The 12,719-nt window shown below is 41.1% G+C and overlaps 1 protein-coding gene across 1 annotated transcript in view; it reads left to right on the forward strand.

The window, feature by feature from the left end:
• igfbp2a (insulin-like growth factor binding protein 2a) overlaps positions 1-12,719 on the forward strand; it is a 39,759-nt gene that overhangs the window by 10,983 nt on the left and 16,057 nt on the right. The window lies entirely within an intron of this gene.

Consider the following 12,719-nt stretch of genomic DNA (forward strand, 5'->3'; position numbering starts at 1 on the left):
GATGAAAATCTTTTGTCGACTAGAGAACAGCAGTAGAACCGAGGTTACTTTCCAATAGTGTCATTTATCAAAGATCGACCGGGTTTAATTTAAAGCTATATATGAAATACAATATATATATATATATATATATATATATATATATATATATATAAAATATAAATATAGTGGCTGCAAAGGTATTAATTAATAATCTCAAACGTATTTCAATGCATACATTATATTTGAATCAATCTGTATGGTAGAGTATGCTGATATAAGTACATTTGACCAGGTCTTGTTTGAATCTCGGGTAGGACATGCAATTTAGGGATTGCAGCTGTAAACAAAATTAGGGTAGGACATGCAATTTAGGGATTGCAGCTTTAGTAGAATTTAGTAGAATTAATTTTTTAACATTGTAAAATAAGTACACATGCGGCTACCAATAAAAAGCTACTCATTTACACTAATGAGAGTACTTAGTTACTTTTCACCCTATGCGTGCATGGGGAAATGGATAGAACTGAATGCACACCAGTTGTAATCAAGGTTCAAGGTTGTACTTTATTGTTACATCTCGTGTACAGGTTCATAAGAGTAAGGATTATGTTTGTTTGTCTTCCTTCAGACAATTCAGCACATTGCAGCAGCATGGATAGCATAACATTCAAAACAGCAAAAAACAGAGAAAGCACAGCAAACAAAGGGATAGAATAAAGAGTGCAAGAAAGAGGAATCAAAGAGTAAAACAATAGTAACATATACGGTACATGTGCATGTTTTCCCTGTAGTAGCAAAGTTAGGTCAACTTTCTGTGCAGCTTCATAACACAATTTAGTTTAAGAAGGTGCAATTTGAGGCTATGTTCCATATAAAATGTGAAACAACGATATGAAAAAATGAAATAACACGGATTGGCAATTCCGAGATTCCGCGCTGGTGCTTTGGCATGGGGGTCAGATCAACATGGAATGAATTCTGTATTGGCCATATATGGAGCGTGTCTTAAGTTTACAGGGTTTGATGAGGTCGGATCAACATATGGAATGTCAGAACAGGTCAGCTCCATATGGAGATCTAAGGGTGAAAGTGGGGGCAGTGTTTTGAGTACAGGGTTTGATGAGGTCAGATGAGGTCAGATCAACATATGGAATGAATTCTGTATTGGCCATATATGGAGCGTGTTACGAGGCGTGACGGACTGACTGACAGGTTTAGCAGGTTTTCATAGTAAACTGGGACCTACGGTCGCAATTACACTGAAATCATCCCCATTGACCGCGACAGAGGGGCGCCGTCTCAATCGAACCACCGCGGCGAACGTTGCAAAGTTTGATTGAACCCGTCCACGTTGCAAGCCCAGAATGGTAAATAATGTTGTGGGGAGCGCATTTGGCCCAACTGAGATAATGGGGTGAAAGCCATGCCTCCATTGCAGTCATAACAGTAGTAGTGACGACTGTGGCTCAAGAGGTAGAGCAGGTTGTCCAATGATCCATGGGTCGGCGGTTCGAATCCCGGCTCCTCCTGTCTACATGTCGAAGTGTCCTTGGGCAAGACACTGAACCCCAAATTGCTCCCGATGTGCTGGTTGGTACCTTGCATGGCTTCAGCTGCAATCGGTGTATGAATGTGTGTGTGAATGGGTGAATGTAATGCACAATCTATGTAAAGCGCTTTGGATAAAGGCGCTATATAAATGCTCCATTTACCATTTACCATTTAGTGTATTATGTACACTATGATTTGGGGGTTTTCTAGTAGTGTCAATCTGAATCAGAATTGCCAATCTGTGTTATTTCACCGTGTTTCGGTGAGATCATAACCTGACTCCGCCAGATGGCGCAGCAGAGAGTACACTGTGTTGAGCAGGAGGGAGGAACACAGTGTACTCTCTGCTGCGCCATCTGGCGGAGTCAGGTTAGTGAGATCAGGCTCCTCCATGAATTCAAGGCTTCACACGGTGTGCAATTAATAGAAAATAAGTCCTTTTTTGGGGGTGAAAAACTATGAACTTGAAGAAGAGTATCCAAACTTGGGGTTGTTGTGCTGATTAAAAAATGTCCAAACCGGTTAGATTTATAATTTCATACAGAACCGAATGTAAACTTTTTATCCTATCTTTACGATTATGTCTCAGTCTTCAATCTTGCGAGTGGGGGAAGGAGGAGAAGGAGGAGGGCTGTGTGTGTGTGTGTGTGTGTGTGTGTGTGTGTGTGTGTGTGTGTGTGTGTCTAATATCTAGGGACATTAAACACTTTGAGAACATTTATTATAAAAGGCCTCATTATAAAGCCATCATCATCGTAATGTCATCATTATAAAGTCATTATGAATTCAGGTTCCGTAATCATTCGTAATTGACGGGGAGTTGGTACCGACTACCGGGAGCTGTTCCTCAAAATGTATGGCTTCAGAAAATGTACTTGCACGCAGTTGCGCGCACGCAGCCACACGCACGCACGCACACACGCACACGCGCGCGCACACACACACACACACACACACACACACACACACACACACACACACACACACACACACACACACACACACACACACACACACACACACACACACACACACACACACACACACACACACACACACACACAGCCCCTCAGTCCCAGACGTATTACGCTTTGGTTCTTGCATCAAGGATGTTCTCCCAGGAATTTGTTCTTATCTACTCGTCCGGGGCCATTTCTCTGTCTCGCTTGTTAGCAAAACAGCTTCAAATCAGTGATGTGTGGAGTATGTGACCTTCAGTCCTACAGTGTGTGACTGGCCTGACCAGAGGAGGCACACTTTTAGGTCAGTGATTCTCAATCTGTGGGGCCAGAGCCCACTGGTGTGCTGTGATGATATAGCAAGTGGGCCCCGGCCCCACTTCATTGTGGAAGAATTACCGCCCCAGTAACAAGATGTACACATGCACGCACTACAGTGGGGGACACACGCAACAGGCCAACAGCACGCACACCAAGGCCCCCCCCCCTCGATCATGATTGGCGGAAGGCCCCTCTCTATCCTGATTGGATGAAGGCTGGGCCACCTAGCCAAAAACGAAACCTACGGGGACAGGGAGGAACTTCTTATATGGCCAGCACACTCTATAGTAGTATGGAATCAGGACAGACTCATAATTATCCGTATCCGTATAAACAGATTTGTATTCGTATAGGCAATTCGTAACAAACAGTATGCAAGTGTAAATCAGATTTGTATCTATAATGTACAATTCGTAACTCTTATTCTCAGATTCGTAATTCAAATGTTCACTTCTGTGTCTCAAATAACCACTTTCGTGTCTCAAATACCCACATCTGTGTGTCAACTTATACATTTTAGAAGGAGATTTATTTGTGACTCTCCACTGAATTTTGTGAGTAATTATGAGACTCTTTTACCTCGCTGTTAGTCATATGATTTGTAACTTGTAAGAAATAAAATCACCTATGCACGCACCAGATTTGTACTCGTATAGGCAATTCGTAACAAACAGTATGCAAGTGTAAATCAGATTTGTATCTGTAATGTACAATTCGTAACTCTTATTCTCAGATTCGTAATTCAAATGTTCACTTCTGTGTCTCAAATAACCACTTTCGTGTCTCAAATACCCACATCTGTGTGTCAACTTATGCATTTTAGAAGGAGATTTATGTGTGACTCTCCACTGATTTTTGTGCGTAATTATGAGACTCTTTTACCTCGCTGTTTGTCACATGATTTGTAACTTGTAAAAAATCAAATCACCTATGCACGCAGAGTCATTTGTATTTGTATCTCACATTTGTGTGTCAACTTAGCTGTTAATTTGCACGGATGTGTGTGAGTATTTTTGAGACTGAGAGAACAGTCTCATAATTATCTGTATCTGTAACAACAGATTTGTACTTGTGAAGTGCAATTCGTAACTCTAATTGTCAGATGTATCTCAAATCTTAACATTTGTAATTCAACTTAGAAATTCTAAACGCAAATGTAGCTGTTAATGTCCACGGATGTGTGTGGCAATTTTGAGACTATTGTACCGTGGTGATTTCACACCAATCTGTGACTTGTGTAGGGAGCCGTACCGAGTACCTCCAGTAGATGGCGGTGTGGGTACCAGATCTTCGGCTCTGTATAATTAGCCAGGATTAGACTTCCGGGTTGGGAGCTAGCTAGGATAAGGCCTTCAGAATAAGAGGTTAAGACCTCGTAATTAATGTGTTCTTTTAAATGTCATACATTTATTTAAAAAAAATGCATTTATGATATGATATTATATGTCTTTTTACTAGAGTACTTATATGTGCCCTAAAATGTTTTACCGATTTAAAATGGCTATCCTATTAAATTGGACACTTTGCAGTCTTGGTACATTTTCCTATACCCTTGTACTGTGGAGCAGCGTCACCTATTTCAGGGGTGGGCAACTTTGATGGTGGAGAGGGCCACTATATTTCCACAATCACTCCAGACGGCCACACTGCATACATACAGGTCGGAGCAAAAATAGCCAATCTATACGCGTGCATATGTCAGACCTGTTGATACGAAGAGCCGATTTTGGTCCAGCGTCCACTCTGGTCTGGAAATGGCACACTTTTGACCTCTGAGCCCACTGGGGGCCCGGTAACTTTTTATTTTACACCTCTCCCGCTTAGCGGATGGTGTGGTGTTGTAGAGGTCTCCCATTTTATGTTACTTTTCAGAAATTTTTCAAAAATTGAAAAAATATTCAGGATTTCAATTCAAATAGTATTATTAAGTATTATTAAGTACGAGGTCTTAACCTCTTATTCTGACCATTCTGACCATATTCTGTGTGGCGCTGTTGTGCCAGAAACAGAGAGAGAGAGATCGTGTTAGAACCAATAGGAACTGAAATTGGAACGATACAGAGAAGAAATTGGAACGATACAAATTGGAACGATAAAGAGAAGAAATTGGAACGATACAAATTGGAACGATACAGAGAAATAATAGGAACTGAAATTGGAACAATACAGAGAAGAAATTGGAACGATACAGAGAAGAAATTGGAACGATACAAATTGGAACGATACAGAGAACCAATAGAGGGGAAACTGAAATTGGAACGATACAGAGAAGAAATTGGAACGATACAAATTGGAACGATACAGAGAAGAAACTGGAACGATACAAATTGGAACGATACAGAGAACTAATAGGAACTGAAATTGGAACAATACAGAGAATAAATTGGAACGATACAGAGAAGAAATTGGAACGATACAAATTGGAACGATACAGAGAACCAATAGAGGGGAGTTGCACCACTCTGTTCACACGGGTGAACACACACACACACACACACACACACACACACACACACACACACACACACACACACACACACACACACACACACACACAGCCCCTCAGTCCCAGACGTATTACGCTTTGGTTCTTGCATCAAGGATGTTCTCCCAGGAATTTGTTCTTATCTACTCGTCCGGGGCCATTTCTCTGTCTCGCTTGTTAGCAAAACAGCTTCAAATCAGTGATGTGTGGAGTATGTGACCTTCAGTCCTACAGTGTGTGACTGGCCTGACCAGAGGAGGCACACTTTTAGGTCAGTGATTCTCAATCTGTGGGGCCAGAGCCCACTGGTGTGCTGTGATGATATAGCAAGTGGGCCCCGGCCCCACTTCATTGTGGAAGAATTACCGCCCCAGTAACAAGATGTACACATGCACGCACTACAGTGGGGGACACACGCAACAGGCCAACAGCACGCACACCAAGGCCCCCCCCCCCTCGATCATGATTGGCGGAAGGCCCCTCTCTATCCTGATTGGATGAAGGCTGGGCCACCTAGCCAAAAACGAAACCTACGGGGACAGGGAGGAACTTCTTATATGGCCAGCACACTCTATAGTAGTATGGAATCAGGACAGACTCATAATTATCCGTATCCGTATAAACAGATTTGTATTCGTATAGGCAATTCGTAACAAACAGTATGCAAGTGTAAATCAGATTTGTATCTATAATGTACAATTCGTAACTCTTATTCTCAGATTCGTAATTCAAATGTTCACTTCTGTGTCTCAAATAACCACTTTCGTGTCTCAAATACCCACATCTGTGTGTCAACTTATACATTTTAGAAGGAGATTTATTTGTGACTCTCCACTGAATTTTGTGAGTAATTATGAGACTCTTTTACCTCGCTGTTAGTCATATGATTTGTAACTTGTAAGAAATAAAATCACCTATGCACGCACCAGATTTGTACTCGTATAGGCAATTCGTAACAAACAGTATGCAAGTGTAAATCAGATTTGTATCTGTAATGTACAATTCGTAACTCTTATTCTCAGATTCGTAATTCAAATGTTCACTTCTGTGTCTCAAATAACCACTTTCGTGTCTCAAATACCCACATCTGTGTGTCAACTTATGCATTTTAGAAGGAGATTTATGTGTGACTCTCCACTGATTTTTGTGCGTAATTATGAGACTCTTTTACCTCGCTGTTTGTCACATGATTTGTAACTTGTAAAAAATCAAATCACCTATGCACGCAGAGTCATTTGTATTTGTATCTCACATTTGTGTGTCAACTTAGCTGTTAATTTGCACGGATGTGTGTGAGTATTTTTGAGACTGAGAGAACAGTCTCATAATTATCTGTATCTGTAACAACAGATTTGTACTTGTGAAGTGCAATTCGTAACTCTAATTGTCAGATGTATCTCAAATCTTAACATTTGTAATTCAACTTAGAAATTCTAAACGCAAATGTAGCTGTTAATGTCCACGGATGTGTGTGGCAATTTTGAGACTATTGTACCGTGGTGATTTCACACCAATCTGTGACTTGTGTAGGGAGCCGTACCGAGTACCTCCAGTAGATGGCGGTGTGGGTACCAGATCTTCGGCTCTGTATAATTAGCCAGGATTAGACTTCCGGGTTGGGAGCTAGCTAGGATAAGGCCTTCAGAATAAGAGGTTAAGACCTCGTAATTAATGTGTTCTTTTAAATGTCATACATTTATTTAAAAAAAATGCATTTATGATATGATATTATATGTCTTTTTACTAGAGTACTTATATGTGCCCTAAAATGTTTTACCGATTTAAAATGGCTATCCTATTAAATTGGACACTTTGCAGTCTTGGTACATTTTCCTATACCCTTGTACTGTGGAGCAGCGTCACCTATTTCAGGGGTGGGCAACTTTGATGGTGGAGAGGGCCACTATATTTCCACAATCACTCCAGACGGCCACACTGCATACATACAGGTCGGAGCAAAAATAGCCAATCTATACGCGTGCATATGTCAGACCTGTTGATACGAAGAGCCGATTTTGGTCCAGCGTCCACTCTGGTCTGGAAATGGCACACTTTTGACCTCTGAGCCCACTGGGGGCCCGGTAACTTTTTATTTTACACCTCTCCCGCTTAGCGGATGGTGTGGTGTTGTAGAGGTCTCCCATTTTATGTTACTTTTCAGAAATTTTTCAAAAATTGAAAAAATATTCAGGATTTCAATTCAAATAGTATTATTAAGTATTATTAAGTACGAGGTCTTAACCTCTTATTCTGACCATTCTGACCATATTCTGTGTGGCGCTGTTGTGCCAGAAACAGAGAGAGAGAGATCGTGTTAGAACCAATAGGAACTGAAATTGGAACGATACAGAGAAGAAATTGGAACGATACAAATTGGAACGATAAAGAGAAGAAATTGGAACGATACAAATTGGAACGATACAGAGAAATAATAGGAACTGAAATTGGAACAATACAGAGAAGAAATTGGAACGATACAGAGAAGAAATTGGAACGATACAAATTGGAACGATACAGAGAACCAATAGAGGGGAAACTGAAATTGGAACGATACAGAGAAGAAATTGGAACGATACAAATTGGAACGATACAGAGAAGAAACTGGAACGATACAAATTGGAACGATACAGAGAACTAATAGGAACTGAAATTGGAACAATACAGAGAATAAATTGGAACGATACAGAGAAGAAATTGGAACGATACAAATTGGAACGATACAGAGAACCAATAGAGGGGAGTTGCACCACTCTGTTCACACGGGTGTGATTTTTTTAAAATAAATGTATGACATTTAAAAGAACACATTAATTACGAGGTCTTAACCTCTTATTCTGAAGGCCTTATCCTAGCTAGCTCCCAACCCAGAAGTAAACAGGAAGTCTAATCCTAGCTAATTATACAGAGCCGAAGATCTGGTACCCACACCACCATCTACTGGAGGTACTCGGTACTGCTCCCTACACAAGTCACAGATTGGTGTGAAATCACCACTGTACAATAGTCTCAAAATTGCCACACACATCCGTGGACATTAACAGCTACATTTGCGTTTAGAATTTCTAAGTTGAATTACAAATGTTAAGATTTGAGATACATCTGACAATTAGAGTTACGAATTGCACTTCACAAGTACAAATCTGTTGTTACAGATACAGATAATTATGAGACTGTTCTCTCAGTCTCAAAAATACTCACACACATCCGTGCAAATTAACAGCTAAATTTGAGTTAAGTTGACACACAAATGTGAGATACAAATACAAATGACTCTGCGTGCATAGGTGATTTTATTTTTTACAAGTCACAAATCATGTGACAAACAGCGAGGTAAAAGAGTCTCATAATTACGCACAAAAATCAGTGGAGAGTCACAAATAAATCTCCTTCTAAAATGCATAAGTTGACACACAGATGTGGGTATTTGAGACACGAAAGTGGGTATTTGAGACACAGACATGAAAATTTGAATTACGAATCTGAGAATAAGAGTTACGAATTGTACATTACAGATACAAATCTGATTTACACTTGCATACTGTTTGTTACGAATTGCCTATACGAGTACAAATCTGGTGCGTGCATAGGTGATTTTATTTCTTACAAGTTACAAATCATATGACTAACAGCGAGGTAAAAGAGTCTCATAATTACTCACAAAATTCAGTGGAGAGTCACAAATAAATCTCCTTCTAAAATGTATAAGTTGACACACAGATGTGGGTATTTGAGACACGAAAGTGGTTATTTGAGACACAGAAGTGAACATTTGAATTACGAATCTGAGAATAAGAGTTACGAATTGTACATTACAGATACAAATCTGATTTACACTTGCATACTGTTTGTTACGAATTGTTACAAATCTGTTTATACGGATACGGATAATTATGAGTCTGTCCTGATTCCATATAGTAGGGACTCAGGGAGGATTATCACAACAAAACAAAAAATAAGTGATATTTGAATTAAGTGAAACCACTGAATATACCTTTAACGTACTTTTAAAAATGAGGTTTCCGATAGATAGACATTTATATTATGTTTAATAGTGTCATTGAATAGATCGATGGATCATTATTATTTTTTTATATAAAAACATGCACAGAAACCTCTTAACACGGCAGCCGAAAGGCTGTTAACCGTCTGCCTGCCGCCATTCATTAATCCCTCGATTGCGTATTGCCAAGGTTTTATCGCGCGTAACACTTACTTTGAAGATCCAAATATCCGTAATCGCATTGTTCCTGTGAAAAGCTGCTGTGTGTGGTATCATGACCGGTTGTTGTTGTCTCGCTCGGCGGTGGAAAAAGCTGACCGCGAGTATCACAGCGCCTGCTACAGGCCGTTGAAAACGCTTGTCTGGGACAAAGCGTCCTCTGCAATGTCGCTTCTGTGAGATAAAGCCGTCTGAAACCAGAGCCGGCAATGTAAGTGGATGCGCGCGCATTTTCAAAATGGCCGCGCCCATTGTGTCAGAAGCATAACAAAGCTAACTGACGGTAGATTTCGATACGATCGTATTAAAACATGCATTAATTAATACATCGCTGTTAAAACGGCTTTTCCGTTTGTGGCAGGCCACAAGATTCTACGTTTTAAAATTCCTATGTTCCCGGCAGGCCTCGTGTTAAGTGGTCTGATGGTGGTGGACACTTTCTCCAAGATGTTCCTTTGGGACCTGATCCAGAAAAGGTTGAGAGAACCACTGTTTCAGATTAGACACTTTGTCTGTGCTTAAGACCTGGAACGCATCTGTGTCACTTTAGCGTTTAACCACTTAACCACCACGTTTAACCACAATATGCAAATATTTGAATATATATTCTTTCACAGCAAATGTTTTTTTTTTTCTTTTTCTTTTTTGCTTTCGCCTTTATTTTATATTTTTTATGGATGGACAGACAGTAGGCTGACAGGAAATGGGGAGAGAGATGGGGGGTGACATGCAGTAAAGGCCGTCGGGATCGGGAGTCAAACCCGCGGCACACTGCCAGACTGGGTTACCAGCCAAGGTGCCTGGACCATTAAGCCATGGCCCAGGCCAACAGCGAACGTTTTTAACTCAACTCTTTGCTTCTGGGGACCCCCATCTGAATGTGTTTTGTACCAGGGAGGGACCCTGGTACAACACACATCCAGGGGGGTCGGTGGCCGAGTCCATCTAATTTCTGGGGTCCTTGACATGAAATGGTTTGAGCGCCACACTGACATAGAAACATAGGTTTTTCCAGAAAACTGTCAGGATTTAGAAGACATTTGTAGAATCTAGTCTCTCAAGATCTCAAGGGGTTAAGTGCCCCCCCTCCCCCCAAGGATGTTCTGTTGAGAGAAATAACATGTCGCGATGGCATTCTTGGCCTCCTCTCACATTGCTTGCGCCATCTGTTTGGAGAGAGTTTTATTTTTTATTTTTTTACGTTGATGTTTAACAAGACATGGGGATGCTTTCAGGCAGAGCCCAGCGTGCAGCTCTTTGATTCCCCATTAAGAGCTAAATGAAATTCCTCATTATAGCCCATGTGTTGTGTTTGAAAACAGGCTAAATATATTATATACCACTGGATTGGAATTGGGGTCTCGGACAGCAACTGTGATGTGTTTGTGTGTTTGTGTGTTTGTGTGTTCATGTGTTCGTGTGTGTTCGTGTGTGTTCGTGTGTGTAAGGGCCCGTTTGGGTTTGCTTGTGGTCCCTTATTACACACTTTACCATTCTACTGTAAGTAGCCTATATTTTGATGCCAATCATTTTAATCCAGGCCTTTTACTTGTAAGAGTAGGTTTTCTTTTATAGTATTTTAATACTTTAAAGGCCTTTTCATACTCCAGCTTTGGGTGATAAGGTCACCACCAAACTACAACATGACGTTGCGCCACGGTGGTAAGCGACTCACCCAAACACATCGCTCTGTTTTTACTAACCACCGTTTCAGTGGTCACCTTGTCACCTAAAACTGGAATAACTATGAATAGGCCTTTAGTCACAACCTTTTTGGCACAATCCTGTTTCTGGTTTGACACAAAGTTTGACCTGAAGGTTAAAATTCAGCAGGCAGGTTCCATTAGCAGGCAGGTTCCATTAGCTCCGTCCGTACCAAAACACAATGTCAGCTCTTCTGCAGGACGACCCAGTGTTGATTTCGTCGACTAAAACTAAGTCTGTCGATTACCTTTTTCCACTGATAAAAACTAAATGGAAACTAAATTAAAACTAAGCTATGATGACTAAAACTAAGATTACTGTAAATATACTGACAATTTCGTCAACAAATAAAAACTAGACTATAATGTTAGGAAGGGACTAGTGGACAAGAGATCCAGTATAAGTCATTTTATACTTGGTTGCATGCCAATCTACAAGCTCACAACACGTTGAGATAGATCGGCTATTTTCAAAAACAGTCATTACGACGGCATCAAGGCCCGCCAAAATACATTTTAGTCGACTAAATCAACTGTATATTCAGTCGACTAAAATCTTATGATATTTAGTCGACTAAAACTAGACTAACACTAAAACATTCCAGGTGTCTAAAATGTGACTAAAACTAAAGGAAGACTATGAAATCTAAAGTTGCTGCCAGAAACAACACTGGGACGACCTGGGCTCAAATCCAAGGTGAAACGGGAAAGCTTCAAGTGAAACATCTGAGCGCTTCCTTCCACCATTGCACTGTTGGATGCATTGATTATGCAACATCTATGCCTCCAAAGGAGATTGCATGTGAAAAGCGGTTCCAGGTAATTTGCTCCCAAGGTTACTGTCGTCACCAAGGCTTCCTTTGTAATGTACGTGCTTAGTCTGAGGCTGCTATTGGCTTTAGGTGAATCATTGGTTGACAACATCATGTTTTGTACTACGCTGAAGGCAACGGTCATTGCCCCATAGGCGTATAACGCCTATGGGGACGTTATACGCCAGCTACGGATATATCGCCGTACCCCCCCCCCTTTACATCATATAGGAAAGCAGAAAATAGGCAGAAAATCAGCTTTTAACATTGGTCTGGTTGCTAGACAACGCCCCCGTCACCCCCAGCATCAGGATCTTTGCACACCGCCCCCATTTTTTTTTTTTAAAGATTTTTTTTTTGCGGCTTACGCCTTTTATTTGTTTTTGAAGGGACAGACAGTAGGCTGACAGGAAACGGGAGAGAGATGGGGGAAGACATGCAGTAAAGGCCGTGTCGGGCTCGGGAGTCGAACCCGCGGCACACTGCGACTGGATTACCAGTCGGGTGCCCAGACGGTTACGCCACCGCCTGGGCCACACCGCCCCCATTTACCTCCGTTCAAAGTATGAGTAAGATCAAAGCCTTATAACTCTAGAAATACGAGCGTATCGCCATCCATCCAAGGTTCGGATGTCATTTGTGATTTTGTACCGCATCGCTCCCGACATGTTAACGTTTTAAGAGTGT

This window comes from Electrona antarctica, assembly GCF_951216825.1.
Source record: "Electrona antarctica genome assembly, chromosome: 24".
NCBI lineage: Eukaryota > Metazoa > Chordata > Actinopteri > Myctophiformes > Myctophidae > Electrona > Electrona antarctica.